This window comes from Callithrix jacchus, chromosome 21 (assembly GCF_049354715.1).
Source record: "Callithrix jacchus isolate 240 chromosome 21, calJac240_pri, whole genome shotgun sequence".
In the NCBI taxonomy this organism is placed as follows: Eukaryota; Metazoa; Chordata; class Mammalia; order Primates; family Cebidae; genus Callithrix; species Callithrix jacchus.
The window spans coordinates 30,122,615-30,141,708 of NC_133522.1; the positions used below are offsets into that span (position 1 = coordinate 30,122,615).

Genomic DNA, 19,094 nt, shown 5'->3' on the forward strand with positions numbered 1-19,094 from the left:
TCTTAATCACTCTTAATCCTATGGTGTTTGAGTATCTCTGAAATTTATGGACAATCTTTATTTTGCTTAGTTGCCTCAGAATTAAATTGCCCCAGGTACTAAAATCCATGACACAAATAATCAAAAGTGAGAGAGCAGAGTGTCTTCAGTTGTCCCCAACATGAAAATAGGCAAGTAAAATCTGTGATAGAATTTTAATATTCACACTAGAAAACTATATATCAGAATTTGCATAACTATCTAAATGATGTATGACTAGCTGTTTTTTCCTTTGATTACATTATTCATTCATCAAATTATAGCAAAGGAAGATATTTTAGCTTCTCTTCTTTAAAACTACGAAAATTATACATTATATGCAAATATCATTTTACACACAAACATACACATAGAGACTCATACACACTCATGTTCACATACACACAGTCATCACAATTATTGTGCTTACAGATGGTGAGAGTACAATTATAAATTAATTGCTTTAGAAAGAAAAGAAGAGAATAGCAAAGTGTGTACTGGAGGTTGTATGATTTAAGAGAGAAGAGAAATGGAAGGTTGTGTGATCCAAGAGAGAAGAGAAATGGAAATGAAGCTGGGGTGGTAGGAACCTGATGTGGTGGGGGGGTGGGGTGGGCGACATTGTGCTGGGAGCTATATATGGGTAATTTCATTTATTTATCAAATATATATTTATGGCCCAGTGAGGTGGCTCACTCCTGTAATCCCAACACTTTGGGAGGCCAAGGCGGGCTGATCACAAGGTCAGTAGTTCAAGAGCAGACTGGCTAACATGGTAAAATCCTGTCTCTACTGAAAAATACAAAAATTAGCTGGGCTTGGTGGTTCATGCCTATAATCCCAGCTACTTGGGAGGCTGAGGTAGGAGAATTGCTTGATCTGGGACCCAGGAGGTGGAGGTTGTAGTGAGCCAAGATAGTACCACTGCACTCCAGCCTGGGCTACATAGCAAGACTCTTATCTAAAAAAAAAAAAAAAAATACATATGTATGTATGTGTATATATATATATATAAAGTGGATGTTATTATTTTTGTTTTAAAAACTAAATATCAGAGATGTTAAACAACACAGAGCCAAGATACCACAAATACGAATTACCTGATTCCCAAAACATGTATTTTCTGCCACCATGTTGGATTTAAAGTCTACTAGAGCTATATGTCACCTAACTGCCTGAGCTTTAACTAAAGTTTCAAATTTGCAGTTTGTTAAAAGATCTTTTGATTGTATCTCACCCCTACATTAGCTCAATTTTGTCTTCTTATGTGTGGCAATTTTCTCTGACCTTCCCCTAAAATCTTTCCCTAAAGGTTTTGTCTGTGACCCTTTGCTATTTGCGTTTGTTCACTCTCCACCAAAGAGTTCACATTCATGAAGCCAGCTCCCTCTTAAATCATGAATTCAAATGCTTTCAACATTAAAATTATTACTCTGAGTTACTGTCTGACATGTTTCTTGCAAATAACTCAAATTTTATTTGTCCAAGTTTTTCTCACAAACACTCCAACCCAGCCTAATTATATCTTTAGACAGTTGATCTTAAAAAATGTGGTTTAAGTTTGTCTGTCAAAATACATCACATATAAGTACAATATTCATTTTCAAACCCTTCTGGGATTGCTTCTTGCTTAACATTAATTCCAAATCTCCTATCCTGGCAATAAAGGATTTCTAGTGTTACTCACAGTATTTCTTCACCCAGAATACTGTGCCTCTTTCATTATAAATCAATGTTTTCCATTTGTATATGTACAACTGAAACCCCATCTCCTCCCCGTCTCACCCAGCCAAAACCAATTTGCTCTTCTGCTTTCACGTAGAACTTTGTTTATACCTTTCTTATGCAGTCATCAAATGCTTTCTTAGAGAATGGATGTTGGATTCTCCCTTTGTTTGTTTCGGTTGCCATAACAACATATCATGAATTGAGTGGCTTACAACTAACAGAAATTTGTTTCTCAGAGTTCTGAAAGATAGGAGGCTCAAGATCAAGGAACTGGCAGGTTTGGTGTCTGGGGAGGGCTTACTTCCCACTTCAGAAATGGCTATCTGTTTTCTGTGTCCTCACATGGTAGAGAGAGTAACCAAGTTCCATGGGGATTCTGATAAAGACATTAACCCAATCATGAGGGTTCTGTCTCATGACCTCAGTGAATCCTGATTACCTCTCAAAGACCCCATGCCTTACTACCATCACATGAGGTGGCAGCGTTTCAGCATATAAGCTTTGGAAGAACGCACCCTTGTTACACAAGGGCTTCTACTCAGCAACATACTTAAGGGAAGCCTCTCTCAGATGGATCTTCCCTACATCTTGTCATTAACATTAATTGCCCCATATTAGGATGTGTTCTCCAGAAAGCCTGGGAAAAGTGATTTACTGAGGGAGTATTTTCAGATAAAGGATGTGAAATCAAGAGGATACAATACTAAGAATATAGGCTGTTTAACTGAGGATAGATTCTATTTGATCCCACAGGGAACACTGGAGTACAAATCACAAGAGCAAGTTCCTGACCAGGGTCGCGGCCCTCTGCCGCTGCCTAATCTGGAGTCAGGAGTGTACCCTCTTCCAGAATGAGACAGTTCTCTTTGGACTGTAGGCAGGCACCAGAGAAGATGGCAGCTATGTATTGTTAGCATAGCTAAAGGGTGTATGCATAAACTTGGCAAGGTGATCTGGCCAGGGCACCAATGATAGCTATAACTACGTATCTTTTGTACATTCAGATCAACTTTCTTTTATTTAATTTCAACTTATTTCTTTCATTAAGTTTACTTCATAAAGGCACTATGTCTTCTGGAATTGAGCTAATAACGGTTTCTAGGAAAACTCACAAAAGTAGAGTTTGTGGGTCAAAGAAAGTTCCCTGCTGCCACATTTGATCTTTAAGTTAAAAATGTCATCTCCCTCCTCCAGGTCTCATTCTAGGTTCCCCTTCTCTTGACTAACACTCCTCGCCTTCTGGCCTCTGGCATGAGGGCTTCAATGTGTTCAAGTGGCTACCACAGCTTTAAGTTTAATGGATATCTTACTATGCCTCCTGATGGAAGAGTTGCTTGATGACAACCAAGACCTTGAGCTCTACAAAGCCTAAAGTTACTGGGACTGGATCCCCAGACACTTGAAATGGATCACTGAGATCACTGAGAGTGATGCTGAACAAAACACTTCCACTCTTACCACTTGGTTTCTAAAGCTATGTATTCTTCCTCTTGGGGAAATATCATGATACAATGACTGCTTCAAAGATGTTAGCTTCAAGTGAGCATCACATATGTTCCTTTAAGATGTCATTTCACTTTTATGGCAGGGTAGCAGCTTTTAGATAAGTACAGGAAAGAGAAGTCTATGCTTCCAGTAGCTCGGGCCAAATACAAACCTTAATCTATGACTCCCGAATTTCTTTCACAGACTCTGCCATGTTCTATTGATTATGCACTCAAAGTATATGTGGAGTCTGATTTTCTCAATGACTCCATTGTTAACACCATATTTTAAACCATAGCAATCTCCTATTCGTAGGCCATTAAACTGGATCTTGTTTATTCTATTTTTGCCCCACCCTACACTCCCACTAATAGATTTCATTAAGAGTTACTCTTTTTAAAACATGCCTGTCCATATCACTCCTCTGCTTACTCAGACTCTGCCAATGGCTTTCCATCTTTCTCAGAATAAAATCTGAATATTTTCATGAAGGTTTGCAAGGTACACCTGTAATCAAACATCTTATATTTAAATCTGCTTCTTAGTTTTTGTGTGAAACAGACAGGCTAATGGAGTTATTCGTGTCTCAGTACAGCATTGAGAGAATTATGTGAGTTGGTGTATAGCAATATGCATAACAGTCCCTAGCACTGAAACAACGCTATGTAAATGTTAGCGAATATTTTCGTTGTTTCAGTTCTTATTATTGCAGGTTTATTTCTTGCTTATATTTTATGGATTACTTAAACATAAGTATTTTTCATGTCACATGATAATTCTTGGAAACATACTACCTAATGGCTATGTAATATTCCATCCTATATTATGCCATTTTTATTTATTTCATCTATTCATTTATACATTGAATCATGCTTTCTAACATAGGTGTTACAGAAGGTGTTGAAGTCACTTTAAGGAAAGTAAGTCTCTATGAGGTAGAAAGCAATGACAAGGCAAAGAATGCATGCATAAAATGTGTGATTCAAAATCTTCATTATTTTCTTTGGCAATTCCACCAAAGGATATACCTTGTCTTCCTCATATCATGCTTAAATATTTAATGCTACAGCAAAAATATCCTCTCAAGAAACTTTTTGGAAATATGAGGAAGAATACAGAGGGATCTTTGTCTATCCCTTTCTTCCATGAAAAATGCTGAGCATAAAGACAGAATAGGGTCACAATAGAGGTTAAATTTTAGCTCTGTCTATATAACCTTTACTTGTTTTGAGAGTGCTATGTGTAGAAGTAATGCTGCCATTTGTGGAGCCCACTAAGTTCTCAACTATCAGTAGTCATGATTAAACAGCAAACGGCATGAACCTCACAAGACATCAGAGACTAATATATATGAAGGATATCAGTACCATGTGTTCCACTGGTCACTTGGTAACATGGAAACAGAAAGAGTAAACATTTCACAGATTGAAACCTTCAGCAAATACTATCAAAAAATCATATTTATTTATAGTCCTCATATGGTCATTTTAAATAATTTTATTTCTTATCTAATGGCTGCCTAATTTCCTTTAATATCAGAGAAAAATTAAATTAAATTCTATTTTCCTCACCACCTTCTCACCCCTGCCAAAGCTTACCTCTTTGGCATTTCAATATTAAAAAAATACCTACCCACTATATGAAATTATCTACCCGGGACTATAGCCGAAGAACAATAATTTTTAAAGCTACAGAACATTATAATAGTCATAACAAATGAAATGGATTTTCTTCCTTTTTAATCTCATAATGCTATCAAAAAAGTATTAATTTTTACTGAGACTCAGTTGGGCAAAAAATATTTTCTAGTTTTTCAAGGGTATGTTGTATTTATTGTTTATATAATGCTGTCTTAAAAATGTCAGATTTGTTTACTATTTATTTCTGTAAAACCAGGGAATTGAAAACAAAAGGAAAACAGACCTTTAAATCCTCTCACCTAATGTGAGCCTTTTTTTGTTTCTGAGCTGAGGAAAAGAATCATCATATAATAAATCAAATCAGCTAAAGGAGCGCTCCCTTCAGAAAGTCAGCTGTGTCGAGTTGGAGTATGAAAGACAGGTGGCCACAGAACCATCCCTAGGCCTGGAAACTTAATTAACTTACATTTTGCCACCATAAGAAACAAGGTTAGGGTCTCCACCAAGATCTTCTATACACACCACAATCCCTTTTAGCAAAACCTCTGAGACTTAGTCTCTGGGAAATCAGGTTTCAGCACCTCCCATCATATCTTTACCAACATGCATATAACACATTTTATCACAATATTTTACCCTCATAATGCTATAAAATGTTTTATTAATCTTTACTTAGGATATAAGATTATTTGAGCACCCACCCACAACAAACTGAGTGTAGTTTCTCTGTTTTATTACAACCTAACCACTCCCCATTGTGGAAAAGACCAACTTTTTCAGAACCCCTCCCAACTCACCATCATGGTTTGTAAAATGTAAATCTCTTTCCACTCAGGTGTTGTAATATGAAAAGGTATTAAAGAGGAAGACATACTGCAGTGGGATAAACAGCAAAAATGAGAACAATTTTAATTTGCTGTATGTGAAGGTAAATATCATGTATCATTTCCTCGTTAGAGAAACTATTTCCAGAGTAACTAAATACACTTTTCTATTTGTTTCTCACTGTGTGGAGTCTTACTCAGTCAGCACTTTTTTCTTTTACATTTCAGGAATTAATTTCAAACTTTAATTCAAGTTTCAGCTGACATATTGTGTATATGCTATTTTAATAGAATTTTCAAAGGTCGATTTTCAGGGGGAAAATAGCATAAGAGTACGGAAGACAACTTGAATGCCAAGAGAGTCCTGGAAAATTAACGTTTTTAAGTTAAATGAAGAAAAACAGAGAAAACTCAAAACTAATAAAAATTGGGTGTGGATTTTAAAATTAGAAGCCACCACACTTGCAGAAGCAGTATAAAGTTTTAAATCTGTGATGTATTTATTTAATAGACTCGATTATTTTCCATTTAAAATTTTAATATTTTAACAAGGCTAAATTTATAGGTAGAAAAATATTATTCGTATTGGTATATAAAAAAATATTATTGTATGTACTTGTATGTTGCAGCCAAGTACAATGGTATATATCACAACTTTATAGGAGTGGAGGGAGCTCAGAAAATATGCCTGTTTTCTCATCTAAATTAAAAGTGCCAGTAATAAGCACAGAGACTCATATCCCCTTAGTAATTTGTTGGCAAGTTTTCCATATATATATATATATATATATTTTTTTTTTTTTTTTTTTTTTGGAGACGGTGTTTTTCTCTTGTTACCCAGGCTGGAGTGCAATGGCACGAGCTTGGCTCACCACAACCTCCGCCTCTTCGGTTCAGGCAATGCTCCTGCCTCGGTCTCCTGAATAGCTGGGATTACAGGCATGCGCCACCATGCCCAGCTAATTTTTTTTTTTGTATTTTTAGTAGAGACGGGGTTTCACTATGTTGACCAGAATGATCTCGATCTCTTGACCTCGTGATCCACCCACCTCGGCCTCCCACAGTGCTGGGATTACAGGCGTGAGCCACGGCGCCCGGCCCCAGATATATATTTTATATAGATGAGTCTTCATTTTGCTTGTACATTTCATTATATAAATTATTTTTATAAATTAATTTTTCATTAGACACAAGAATATGGTTCACTAAATATGCTGAGGATTTACTACATTATTTGCTTCCAAGGAATATATGGCATGCCACTGACTTTGACTAAGGAGGTCTAAGCATTAGCATGTGTTACGGCTCCTTGTGTGAATACATTTCCGCAATGTTTTCAACGCTTATAGCCTGGTGTTCAGCCCCAATGATGACCTAACTCAAAGACATCTGTAGTCTTATCCTGTGCATAGTGGATACTGTAAGACAATTGAGCCATTGTTATTCACTAACATGCCTTTCGCACTTTCTATTCTTCTTTTGTTTGTATCTGTCATTTTCAATAATTTTGACCTCATGATCAAAAATTATCTTAAAAATAATTGAGAAAGATCCTCCGAAACTTAATTTATGTAAGCTAAATCATAATACCAGGCTACAAGCTAATTTTTTAAATTGTATTTTTATTAATACTTTAAAACATAATAATGATAGATCTATCAAAGTTTTACATAATATACATAAGTGGTCCGGGTGCGGTGGCTCACGCCTGTAATCCCAGCACTTTGGGAGACCGAGGCGGGTGGATCAGGAGATCAAGACCATCCTGGCCATGGTGAAACGCCATCTCTACTAAAATACAAAAAATTAGCCAGGTATAGTGGTGCGTGCCTGTAGTCCCAGCTACTCAGGAGCCTGAGGCAAGGGAATTGCTTGAATCCAGAGACAGAGGTTGCAGTGAGCCAAGATCGCGCCACTGTACTCCAACCTGGCGAAAGAGCAACACTCTTTCAAAGAAAAAAAAAAAAAAAATATATATATATATATATATGTATGTATATATGTATATATATATATACACACACACTCACACACACACACATACACACATACATACACATAAGTGTAGTTTTCTAAAACAAAGTAAAGTAGTGAGCAGAAGAGTTATTTTACATTTTTGCTAGTTTCTTTAAAATCTGGTTTAATAGACTGGTTTAACAAAAGACAGTTAGATACTAATATCTGTTTTTGCATTTAGTTTGTGGTAATACATTGTTTTGGTAGAAATATATACTGAACATTGAGCACCACGCAGAGAAGTACTAGAAAAGGCAAAAGTATTTTAAAAGTCTTTTCAGATAATTGTCAATATTCTTCTACCAAACCTCTACAATAAACAATGTGAATTTTTTTCCCTCTGGCACATTAACATCTCTTGGTTTATGCTGTACTTTGAATACATTTATATCTCTTCATGTTTTGTGCCATCAGGAGTTAGTTATTTGGAAAATGTAGGTTTATTAAACTATGCAGATCTTACAAATGTTGGAATATTTCATTATAAATTTTTTTTAAATGATCTTATGAACATCCTCACCAATTTTATCAAAATTATCTTTAAGTATTTTGAAGCTCTAAGCCTTATGGTAGCAGATCCAAGTTTCCTAAAATTCTGATTTTTGTTTAAAATATGAATATATGAATTGTATTATTGACAACATATTTGGCTAGTTTTCTTTCAAGTGAGAGTAGCTATTCAATTTTTAAGTCTCCCAATTTAGATTTTGACTCCTTTTCTTCTGTATCCCTTTGCACTCTTGCAATGACATTACTCTTATAGTTTTAAAAATCATTTCTATGCTTATAACATTTTTTTTTGAGATGGAGTTTTGCTCTTGTTACCCAAGCTGGAGTGCAGTGGCATGATCTCGGCTCATTGCAACCTCCACCGCCTGGTTTCATGTGATTCTCCTGCCTCAGCCTCCTGAGTTGCTGGGACTATGGACACCTGCCACCACACCCGGCTATTTTTTGCATTTTTAGTAGAGATGACATTTCACCATGAGGCCAGGCTGGTCTTGAACTTCTGACCTCAGGTGATCTGCACACCTCAGCATCCCAAAGTGCTATACAGGCATGAGCCACCACAGCCAACCTGTTTATAACTTCTAAATACGTATTTCTAGCTCATCTGATTCATTTTCAAAGAAATGCATGATATTTTCTTAGACCAAAGTTTATGTACCAATAACACTTTTAAATGAAAATTGTTTCTTGAAAAAAAAGAATGTCTAGTTTAACTCAAACAAATCAACATACAAGTGCCTTGATGTGAAGAACAACAACAAAAAAAAGTATTTTGATAGGTAGTAGTTTCTGTTTTGTCACAAAATATTAAAAAGACATACACTCAAGTGCCGAGGTTTAATGGTATTGATAATTTTATGTTTTACTTCTTTTTTTCAGATGATCTTAAACTCTTGTCTTCTTTTAACTTTGGTGGTGAAGAATTCAGTTAGTGCATCTTAATAGCACTGTCTTTATTTGGACTGTAGAATGAGCTGCTATATTCACATTACTTTTGCATCATCATGTCAAATGTCAACACGTTAAAAAGAGCACACAAGAGTTCAGTGTTATTATGAAATAATTCTTACTTTGCAAACTCCCTGAAAGAATCTCGTGGACCCCTGAGGTCCATGGAACATACTTTGAGAACCACTGGCTTTACTATTTTCTCTGCCTAGAATATACTTTCACCTCATCATTTCCAATCCATATTCTCCTTGTCCTTTAATTATAAAGGCAGTTCAAATAGTTTTTGGCAAGGTCTTGTTTTAGTGATTTTAAATGTGTATGTTTGTATATGTTTGTGTGTGTATACGTATATATGTATTTACATTTATACATGTATGTGCATATATATATACATGTGCATATATATAGACAATGTGTGAATGTGTATATACATATATATTTGAATATATGCACATATGTACCTATACATGTATACATATGCATGTACAAATACACATATACCAATATTTGCGTATATATGTGTGCATGTGTATATTTACATATATATATGTTTAGATGAAGTCTTCTGCAGTGATGGAGCAGTGATTGGGAGCCATGTGAGGACATGATCATTAAACGATTTTACTTCTTGAATGATTGCTTACTTGAATCATGTACTTTCAGCATCTGCTTGTTACTTAAACGTTTTACAAATAGTTTGCCATGGAGAATATATTTTACATAATTCTTAGAGAGCCTACCCATTGATCAAGATACAAACCTTTTTCTCTCTGCCAAACAATGGTTAGTGGATCACCTTTCCTTGTTCCCAAGCACTAAGACTTCCTTCAGATATACTCTGTCCATTCAAGCAAACTGATTTCCTGTCTTCAAAATGGAAAATGTCCTATCAACATCTGGGTGGCTATTCAGGACCTACTAAAACATATGCCTTGTGATACTCAGTGTACTGTGAAAATACCGTATTAAAAAAACATGTCAAATAACGTGATAAAAATAAATCAATATGTGCTTAACTAGTTGACATACTTGGCCAGTAAACTTAGTTAACTGTATTTTGGTAGCCTGGATAAAAATGGAAACATGATAGATTATACAATTCTCATTATCTGATTTTTAATAAAAGCTTATATTAGTTATTTAAGGAAGCTCATTTTTTCTGGTACTAAAGAATAAATGCAATGTATCAATCTACTGGACACTATAATATTCAACCGAATTGTTAAGACACATCATGACAGTTTTTTGAGGGGAACTATCATGAAAATTAATTTATGGAATTGAGGTCACATCATATTGGGTTAGTTAACAAAAGCCTGAGGACACAAGAACTGCCATTATGGTTTAAGGAAACTCATATTGCCAGTGATCATTTAATAAAACAATATTAGTGAGTGTATTCAATATTGAAAAAGAAATAGATGTGTAATGCATGAAGTAGGCACTCTCAAGAGTGCAGTCTAAATTCCCATCAACAATACTTGCTCTTTCATTATTTTTAAGACAAATTGCAACATTTAATTTACTAAAACTTCAGCTATTTGTTCATAATTTAATTCAGGAAACATTTATATGCAGTAAGTAGTTTCACCAGACACTTTGAAAGGACCTCAGGACACAGAGTTTATGCATTGCTCATTTTTATCAATGCTATAAAGCTAGTCTCAGGTTGTTCCGTGCAATGACACTCCCATTGCAGTGAATCTGTCACCTTCTGCCCAAATCAGTTTTTGCTGAAAGACCCACTGTACCATATAGTAGCCAAGCAGAAGATTTAAACATATATTTCATTTATCAAAAAATAGTAAATATATTCAATATATGTAGGCGCAGTCTAGGAGAAAAATCTGTAGCGTATATTTCTTTTTCTTTAATTTTATTTCCAAGTAAGTAGTATGTTCATAAAAATGCCAATTTGACATTCCAAATATGACATTTGCTACAGACTGCACATAGCTTTTCTCTTTTCTGCATGATTCCAGTATATATCTGATCTATCAGAACGAACATTTCTAAGCTCAGACCACAGCATCATCAGTATTTTCCCAGTCTTCAGGTGCACAGCTGGATAAATCACTCATTTTTCTGTTTCAAGAATCATTCCTTCTAACCTGGTTCTTTCAATGTATCAACATCTATCATCCGTAATCCCCAAAAGATAACATTAGAAAGAATGAAATAAAAAGGAAATTGTAATCCCTCTTTCTTTCATATCTCTATTTTGAGAATAGGAAAATCACTTGATACCGCATGTTCTATTTGGAACGTCACAAGGTAGATGTAGCACAAAAATACATGCTTCTGATCTGTAAACAGTACCAGCTGAATCCATATTCCCTTTAATTTCCTGCCATAGCACTGCATGTTCTCTTCATTATGCAGCCAGTTTATTCTAATTCTCTTTCAGCATAGCTTCCATGAGCATGCCTCTGTTATTTGGAGCAGAGCAACATGTAGACTCGCCATCATTCTGGGCAATTGGATCTTGGTAACATTGCTGCATTTCCTGAATTGGATGCCAATAAATTATCTTTAAATGACTTTAAAGTATCTGATTAGGTTTAGCTCCCTTAAGGTATGCCTTTCTTCTCTGAGTGAGTACTACCCTTAAGTGTTAAATGAGCACCCTGCACTTATGTATTTGGTATGAATAATGCACTTGGTCTTTAGAGTTGGCTTTTGACAGTATTTCACCATTGCGCCTAGGTGTGAGCAGAATAGTTTTAGATAGATTTATTCATTTTTTTAAATGACTATATTTTTTGGTAGGTAAATAATTATCTTCCATATTAATCAGGTAATTAATTAATTAATTAATTCATATACACAACCTGATTGTGATCCAGGTAAGAAAGTTTCACATAATGCTGTCATTTCAGCCTAATTATATCAATCTGAATTCTGTATGTCCAGATGTCTACTGTATCAGTTCATTTCACTGGCCAAGTATCTTTGAAAGATAAATGTTTCATTACCATGTCCAAATTAGTAGAATGATTCCTTTAATTAATTGAATTCATACATGCAGTATAAAATATTTATCAATCATTGTTCTATATTAGATACTGTGCTTCTTATCTACTGTGTATTCAAAGATGAATCAAATGACTTTCCAGTCCTCCAGTAAGTTTTGCAGTTTATTTGAAAACATAGATATATAAACCAGTATAACTAAAAAATATGGTATAAAATGGAAAAATGCCACATTTTCCTGGTCCAGTTTATCGTCGATGGGCATTTGGGTTGGTTTCAGGTCTTTGCTATTAGAAACAGTGCCGCTATGAGCATACGTGTGCATGTGCCTTTATAATAGAATGATTTATCATCCTTTGGGTATATAGCCAGTAGTGGAATTGCTGGATCAAATGGAATTTCAATTTCTAGGTCCTTGAGGAATCACCACACTGTCTCCCACCATGGAATACTATGCATGAAATACTCATAAAAAAATGATGAGTTTGTGTCCTTTGTAGGGACATGGATGAACCTGGAAACCATCATTCTCAGCAAGTCGACTCAAGAACAGAGAATCAAACACTGCATGTTCTCACTCATAGGCGGGTGTGGAACAATGAGAGCACATGGGCACAGGGAGGGGAGCATCACACACTGGGATCTGTTTGGGGAGGCCAAGGGAGGGACAGCAGGGATGTGGGGAGGTAGGGGAGGGATAACATAGGGAGAAATGTCAGATATAAGTGACGGGGGGATGGAGGCAGCAAACCACATTGCCATGCATGTACCTATGCAGGTGTCTGCACATGTACCCGAGAACCTAAAGTACAATAAAAAAAAAATGAAAAACATAGAAAAACAAATTAGGAGTACTGTGAAGTACTGAAGGAAAACCCTTCTACTTAGGAGATACGGAGTGTTTCCCGGGGGAGGTGCCTTAAGCCCCTAATTTTATTATTCATTTATTCACTCTTTTGTAATAAAAGTTATGCAATGCACCTTCAGTTTCTCTTTAATTATATTTTTGGGAATGTCCCATATTCAAGTCTGAGGCTTGAGGTTATTTACCCTCAGGTGAGAGGTGAACAAAAGTCTGACTCAAAAATTATCTGTCATTCTTCAGCTTTGAATCTCTAAGAATACATCGGACCATGTTAGCAAGATTGCAGTAAACCAAGTCTAATGGAAGAAGGGGTGTTACTTAAGGCAACATGCAAGCTCCGGAATCTAAGTAATGATGTCACTACAGATCCAGAGTAGAAAGAGAAAGAACAATGAGGACGGAAGAAAGGTTTTGAAACATAATGATACCCCTTCATTCACAACACACCTGGAGTTGAGTTTCAAGAGGGGAGTCATTGGAAACATTCAGGTAGGTAGATGTGAAGAGCTGGGAAGAAGATACAGAGCTGGATTAGCTGGAGTCATTCCTCAAGGGGATTAAAAGAAAATGCTGCTAGATGCTAATGTCCCAATAAAGCACAATAGAATGGTAGAGCAGAAGGTGTTGGCGGCAAATATTTAGATGAATCTCAGAAGTACCCTGGATTCCTTAGGGTTTTCAGAAAACCTAAAGGTGTCTGAATATTCAAGTGAAAGGATACAGGTTACTAGGAAGTCTGGTAGATTCTCAAAGACCTGGGGTTATGACAAAGAGAACATTATCAACAAGGTGTTTGCAACCAAGAACAAATAGCTCAGACCACAGGCTCCAGCCATGGGTGCAAGCGTATCAGCTCCCAAGGCTATTTAGGACAAACACTGGGTCAGCCAGTATAGGAGAAGCATCAGATTAGCCACCCCACTGAGACCAATGAGAATGAAAGATCACTTTATGAACTAGAAGACCACCATTTCCCAAATGCTAATCAGGACTCCAAGTTTTTCACTAGCCCAGCCACTATTATAGGGAGGAGATGGTAAAACATGATGTGCACAGCATGAAGACAATTATTCATCTGGAAGATGCTATTAAAGCCAGCTCTAGTAGGGCACTAGCAGACTGAGGAATTATACTTGAAAATGAATGAGGAATTCTTCAAGACCAGGCTTAAATCTGGCTGTCACCAGTGAAATGACAGCTGTTTTTCATTGTGTTTTTCTTTTTCGTTTGTTTAAGGCAGAGTCTCACTCTGTTGCCCAGGCTGGAGTACAGTAGCAGGATCTCAGCTCACAAAAACCTCTGCTTCTCATGTTTAAGCAATTCTCCTGCTTCAGGCTCCTAAGTAGCTGGGATTACAGGCATGTGCCACCATGCCTGGCTAATTTTTGTATTTTTACTAGAATCGGGGTTTCACCATGTTGGTCAAGCTGGTCTCGAACTCCCAAGCTTGTGATCCACCCACCATGGCCCCCCAAAGTTCTAGGATTACCAGGCATAAGCCACTGTGCCCGGCAAACAACTCTTAGGAAAAATCAAATAGGTCATAAAGAATAAAGAAGCTGCACTTTATTTTATTGATCTGAAGGTAGAAATGAATCTGTGATATCACTTTACTTTTATTGAACTACAGAGTTTTAGCAGCTGGAGATACAATCAACGAGCAAGATGCTTCTTGTGGATCTCAGATTGAAGTGGAGAAATGTAGATAAAACAAATATGATAAGGAAGTAAGAATGACATTTCAGGGTGTCTTATGTGAATATATATGAGGCATCTAATCAATTTCTTTTCTTATTTTTTTTTAAATGTCATCTTGCTCTGACACCCAGGCACGATCTCGGCTCACTGCAGCCTCCGCCTCCCAGGTTCAAGTGTTTCTCCTGCCTCAGCCTCTCAAGTAGCTGGGATTACAGGCATCTGCCACCATGCCTGGTCAATTTTTGTATTTTTAGTAAAGATAGTGTCAGCTGGCCTCAAACTCCTGACCTCATGATATGTCCGTCTCTATCTCCCAAAGTACAGGTGTGAATCACTATACCCAGCCCTAATCAAGTATTATGAGTAGGAAGTAGCCAGGGGATACTTTCAGAAAAAGCCATTTCTGAGAGGAGGAGACATGAGAGGAGACATGGAGACCTGGTGCCATCAGTCAGACTGGCCTCAGAACTGTGAGTACGTAGACTGCTGTGTCTCATGTATAGTCATTTCTTATGCATTAACCCTATCTAGAAACTCACTAGAATGCGTCAGTTCTTGAGCCATCTCTCCAGATTATCCACTTTTCCTCATTTATCTAAACAGTGTCAACATGGAAGCAAATCAAACATATTGATTGAACTGTCTAATTTATTATTCTATCACAGAGAAGGATGTCAACCAGCTGGAGGTCTTGCATGTGAGGACACAGGGTTCTCTCTTTGGACCTGCCCAGTTCAACATGTTCATTAATAATCACAACAAAGATACAAAGGGCGTGATACTCAACTCTGACAAGCACAAGGTGGAGGTATAGTAAATACAATAAAGGGCAGAGGCAAGATCCAAAGGCTTGTAACAGCCTGGAGCCATTTTATATCCACAAATAATTCCTCAAATTTGATTCTAGAACGCACAACTATACTAGTCAAAATTTCACAAGATAACCCTTAGCAGGATCATATGAAGGATAAGAATAATAACAAAATATGTTAAAGATGTATTCAACAGCACACTCAAAGAAAGCTGACAGTGACCCTTGTCAGATTAATTTCATGTAAACTTGTGACTACAAATATCATATCTGCAAGGAAGAAACCAAACCCTTTTAGGCATTCTGTTTTTTATGTTTCATTTGGTTATTAGCTGCTTCTGGGCTTTAAAACTACAGAAATTGAAATTTCTACTCCACTAATAAATCTTTAATAGGTGGTTTCTATGTATATGTAATTGTGTCATTAATTTGGAATAAACAGTTTCTCGGTCTTCAGGAGAAGGAGTTAACAGTCTTTATTAATATGGATCTGGGGAAAGTTAACTATATTTGACAAATATAGGAAGAAGAGTCCATTAAAGTAGATACATCTGTGAAATACTAGAGTTAAGATGGGAGTTAGTGGCAATTTGGAAATAAGTTTCCAAGTGAAGTTAAATAACCAAAGATCGCTACAGCCCTGAAGGGCTTAAAACTGAACTCATGTAATATTATTTTTCAAAAAATTATTTGGTTTATAGCTGTAATATCTTCCTTTCCTTTATGTACAAAGTTATTTTAACAGAACTGTTTTATTTGACATTGGAAAATTGATTCATAATAACAGTAAACATACTTTAAAGACTTGCTCCCAGTTTCCAATCATTTAGTGGGGTTTGACTTTAATGCTGTCTGGTGGAAGAACAAAGAAAATCTATTATTTTCTTGTTCTTGAAGATTATTTGTGAATTACATGAAGTATAAAAAATCTTGAAGATTATTTGTGAATTACATGAAGTATAAAAAATCTTGAAGATTATTTGTGAATTACATGAAGTATAAAAACCTGACAAATTTTGCAGACTTAGTCTACTTTCATCAATCATCATTAAGTCAGGAAAACATACTCAAATACTTTTATATCCTGGGTGAAATTTCCCCAGTACCACTTAGCAAAGAAAACTTCACAATTTACAGGATGCTATATTGTTTTTCTGTGACATAGGAGATTTGTTTGAATAATTGTGGTATTATTAATCTAACATGATTTCAACAAACATGCATTCAGCATTACTAAATGCTAGTAACTTTGTGAGCTACTGTTGATACAAAAATATCAATCTTGATTTTGATACTTGAAGAAGTCACATCTTGGTGCAAAAAAATGTCTCAAATAATACACTATAACATAATAAACATTGTTTATTTACATTCCTAACATTGTATATCAAACATGGTAAGCAGTAAATAATTGTTGGTTTATTTGGACTGAATATAAAGTCCCTTTGATTGGAATTCAAAGTGTGTGTTATAGATCCTGCACTGAAAACCTGCCACAGACATGCTCTTCGTGTCTTTCCCGAGGCTTTCCCCTCTCATGTTTGTCTGTGAAGGGATTCTTTGTGACATCTCCCCAAATCTTTCATGCAGAATGAGTAATCGATCCTTTCTTGTAAAACACATAGTCATGTGTTTTAGAATCGACTGCTTTTATGGACTAGACATGTTCTAGGCATTTGACATGTATGACACATTTAATCTCTACAGGGATGGATTAAAAATTGAGACTTTCTTCAGCTCATGGACCATGGAGTCTATTGATGGAAAGAAGGCATTTGAAAAGATAAGTCAAATAAACGGTCTTTGAAGCAGAAGAAATATAATATGGTGATCCCTGATTACCCTCCCTCAAACCCTCCCATGCCCTTCTTAGCGAGTCATGTGACCACAGAAACAGAAGCTCAGAGGGACCTTAAAACTCAGGAGGCTGTGTCTATTCCCCAAATTTCTTTACTAAATCTGCAGGGAATTTTGTCAACTATGTATATATTATTTCAGCAAATATTTGTAGGTTTCTATGATTTACTAATACTTACCAAGGAATAGAATAAATGAGGAAGAGCTAAATGGCCTTTGCCTTTAAATATTTCACAGATTGCTATTCACAAAACTAAATAATTATTATTTCCTAGAGGATCTGATAAGCCCTGAATATTGAAACATAGAAGGTATCTAGAAAGAACTAGTGAAGGAAGTCACTAAACAAACACACACACAGACAGAAATTGCAGTCACAGATGGAGACGAACTGGTTGAATATTCAGCCTCAGAGTAATGTCTCTGAGTTCACACAGTTCACCTCAATCAAATCATGAATGAATGTAGAGAATAAAATATGGCTGATGGTACATGTGAAATACAAATGGCAGAGCTGGCGAAACGGGAAGGCTGCAGATATTGGAGACTGGTCAGGGACTGAAGTTATCACTTCTACCATCATTGGTGGGTTTTTTGTTTGCTTTTTGTTTTGCATAATTTTAATATTCAGAGCAGATTTTCAAAATGGTAGGGATTAGAGAAAGAAGGGTGATCTATCTGGATTTTATAAAACTTGCTAAAAAATTCCATAATGCAAAATAATTGAAGATAATGAAGGAATTTTCTCACATAGAAAAGAGCAGTATTGCACTTAATCAACATCCCATTTTTCAACCACAGGGGTTGTTTCTGCCTTTTCCTATTTATTTATGTAAAAAGAAATGCAAAGTCTGCAGAAGCAGGGTAAGAAAACCTTGTTAAACTTTTTCAATAATCCCTGTTATAATGTTCAAAGCAATTACTTTTGCTGTCAGCAGGAATAAAATTTACTACCATCAGAGAGTGCAAAAAGTCAAATGTATTACTAAGAATTACAACATAAGCTGCATGCAAATAACCCCACAAGTTCTTAGGGCTTGTCTTCCCGTGTTTGTACAGCTGAGGCTTCAGTCATTCTTTTATTACAGCTTAAAAAAATTCCTAGATGCTGGTGTAGAATTTGCCCATCAATTTCAATGAAAGCCAAAAATGTACTAAGCTTGCTCTCTTGAGGAGTACTATTATCAGTGTGCTTTTACAAAAATAAGTATTTCTTTGTAAACAAACCAAATAATATGAAGATTATGCAATGAGAAATAATGAAAGCTATATAAACAGTTTTTTTCAAGTATTTGAACTTTGCTCTCATAGGCAGTCTTTAGCATAATGATAATTATCTATTGTACTCAAAGGACATAAAAGCCTTTCAGTGAACTCTTAACATTGTATACATTTCACTTCAGTATGAAAGTAATAATCCTGAAACATAGGCTTGACTTCCTGACATTACCATCTCCTTAATTGTAACCACTTCATTCCCCCAAACCCCAAAATCTTACCGAAGTCAGAGCCCAGCCAGTCTTTAATGTCAACAGTGGCAAAAAAAATAATACATGCACAAGTAAGCCGCCCACCTTGGGTCCCCAACGTGTGGAAATTATAGACAGGAGCTATGACATCTGGCCAGCCTTTTCTTTTTTAAAGCTCCCTTTTTAATTTTATAAATATATTTCAGAAATATTTTATTCTTAACTAAAATGAAATTATTAAATATTATG

At 35.9% G+C, this 19,094-nt stretch overlaps 1 long non-coding RNA gene across 4 annotated transcripts; it reads left to right on the top strand.

Moving 5' to 3' along the window:
* Positions 1–1,932: 1,932 nt before the first annotated feature.
* LOC118149923 (uncharacterized) lies at positions 1,933–19,087 on the top strand. 4 transcript variants are annotated; one of them, XR_004737682.3, is made up of 7 exons: positions 1,933–2,023; positions 2,941–3,285; positions 5,707–5,799; positions 9,101–9,148; positions 13,251–13,499; positions 15,033–15,178; positions 17,227–19,087. It is a non-coding gene; the product is annotated as an uncharacterized LOC118149923 (long non-coding RNA). The 4 variants fall into 4 exon arrangements; XR_004737685.3 differs by lacking the exon at positions 17,227–19,087 and adding an exon at positions 15,374–16,168; XR_013530675.1 differs by lacking the exon at positions 9,101–9,148.
* Positions 19,088–19,094: the final 7 nt, after the last annotated feature.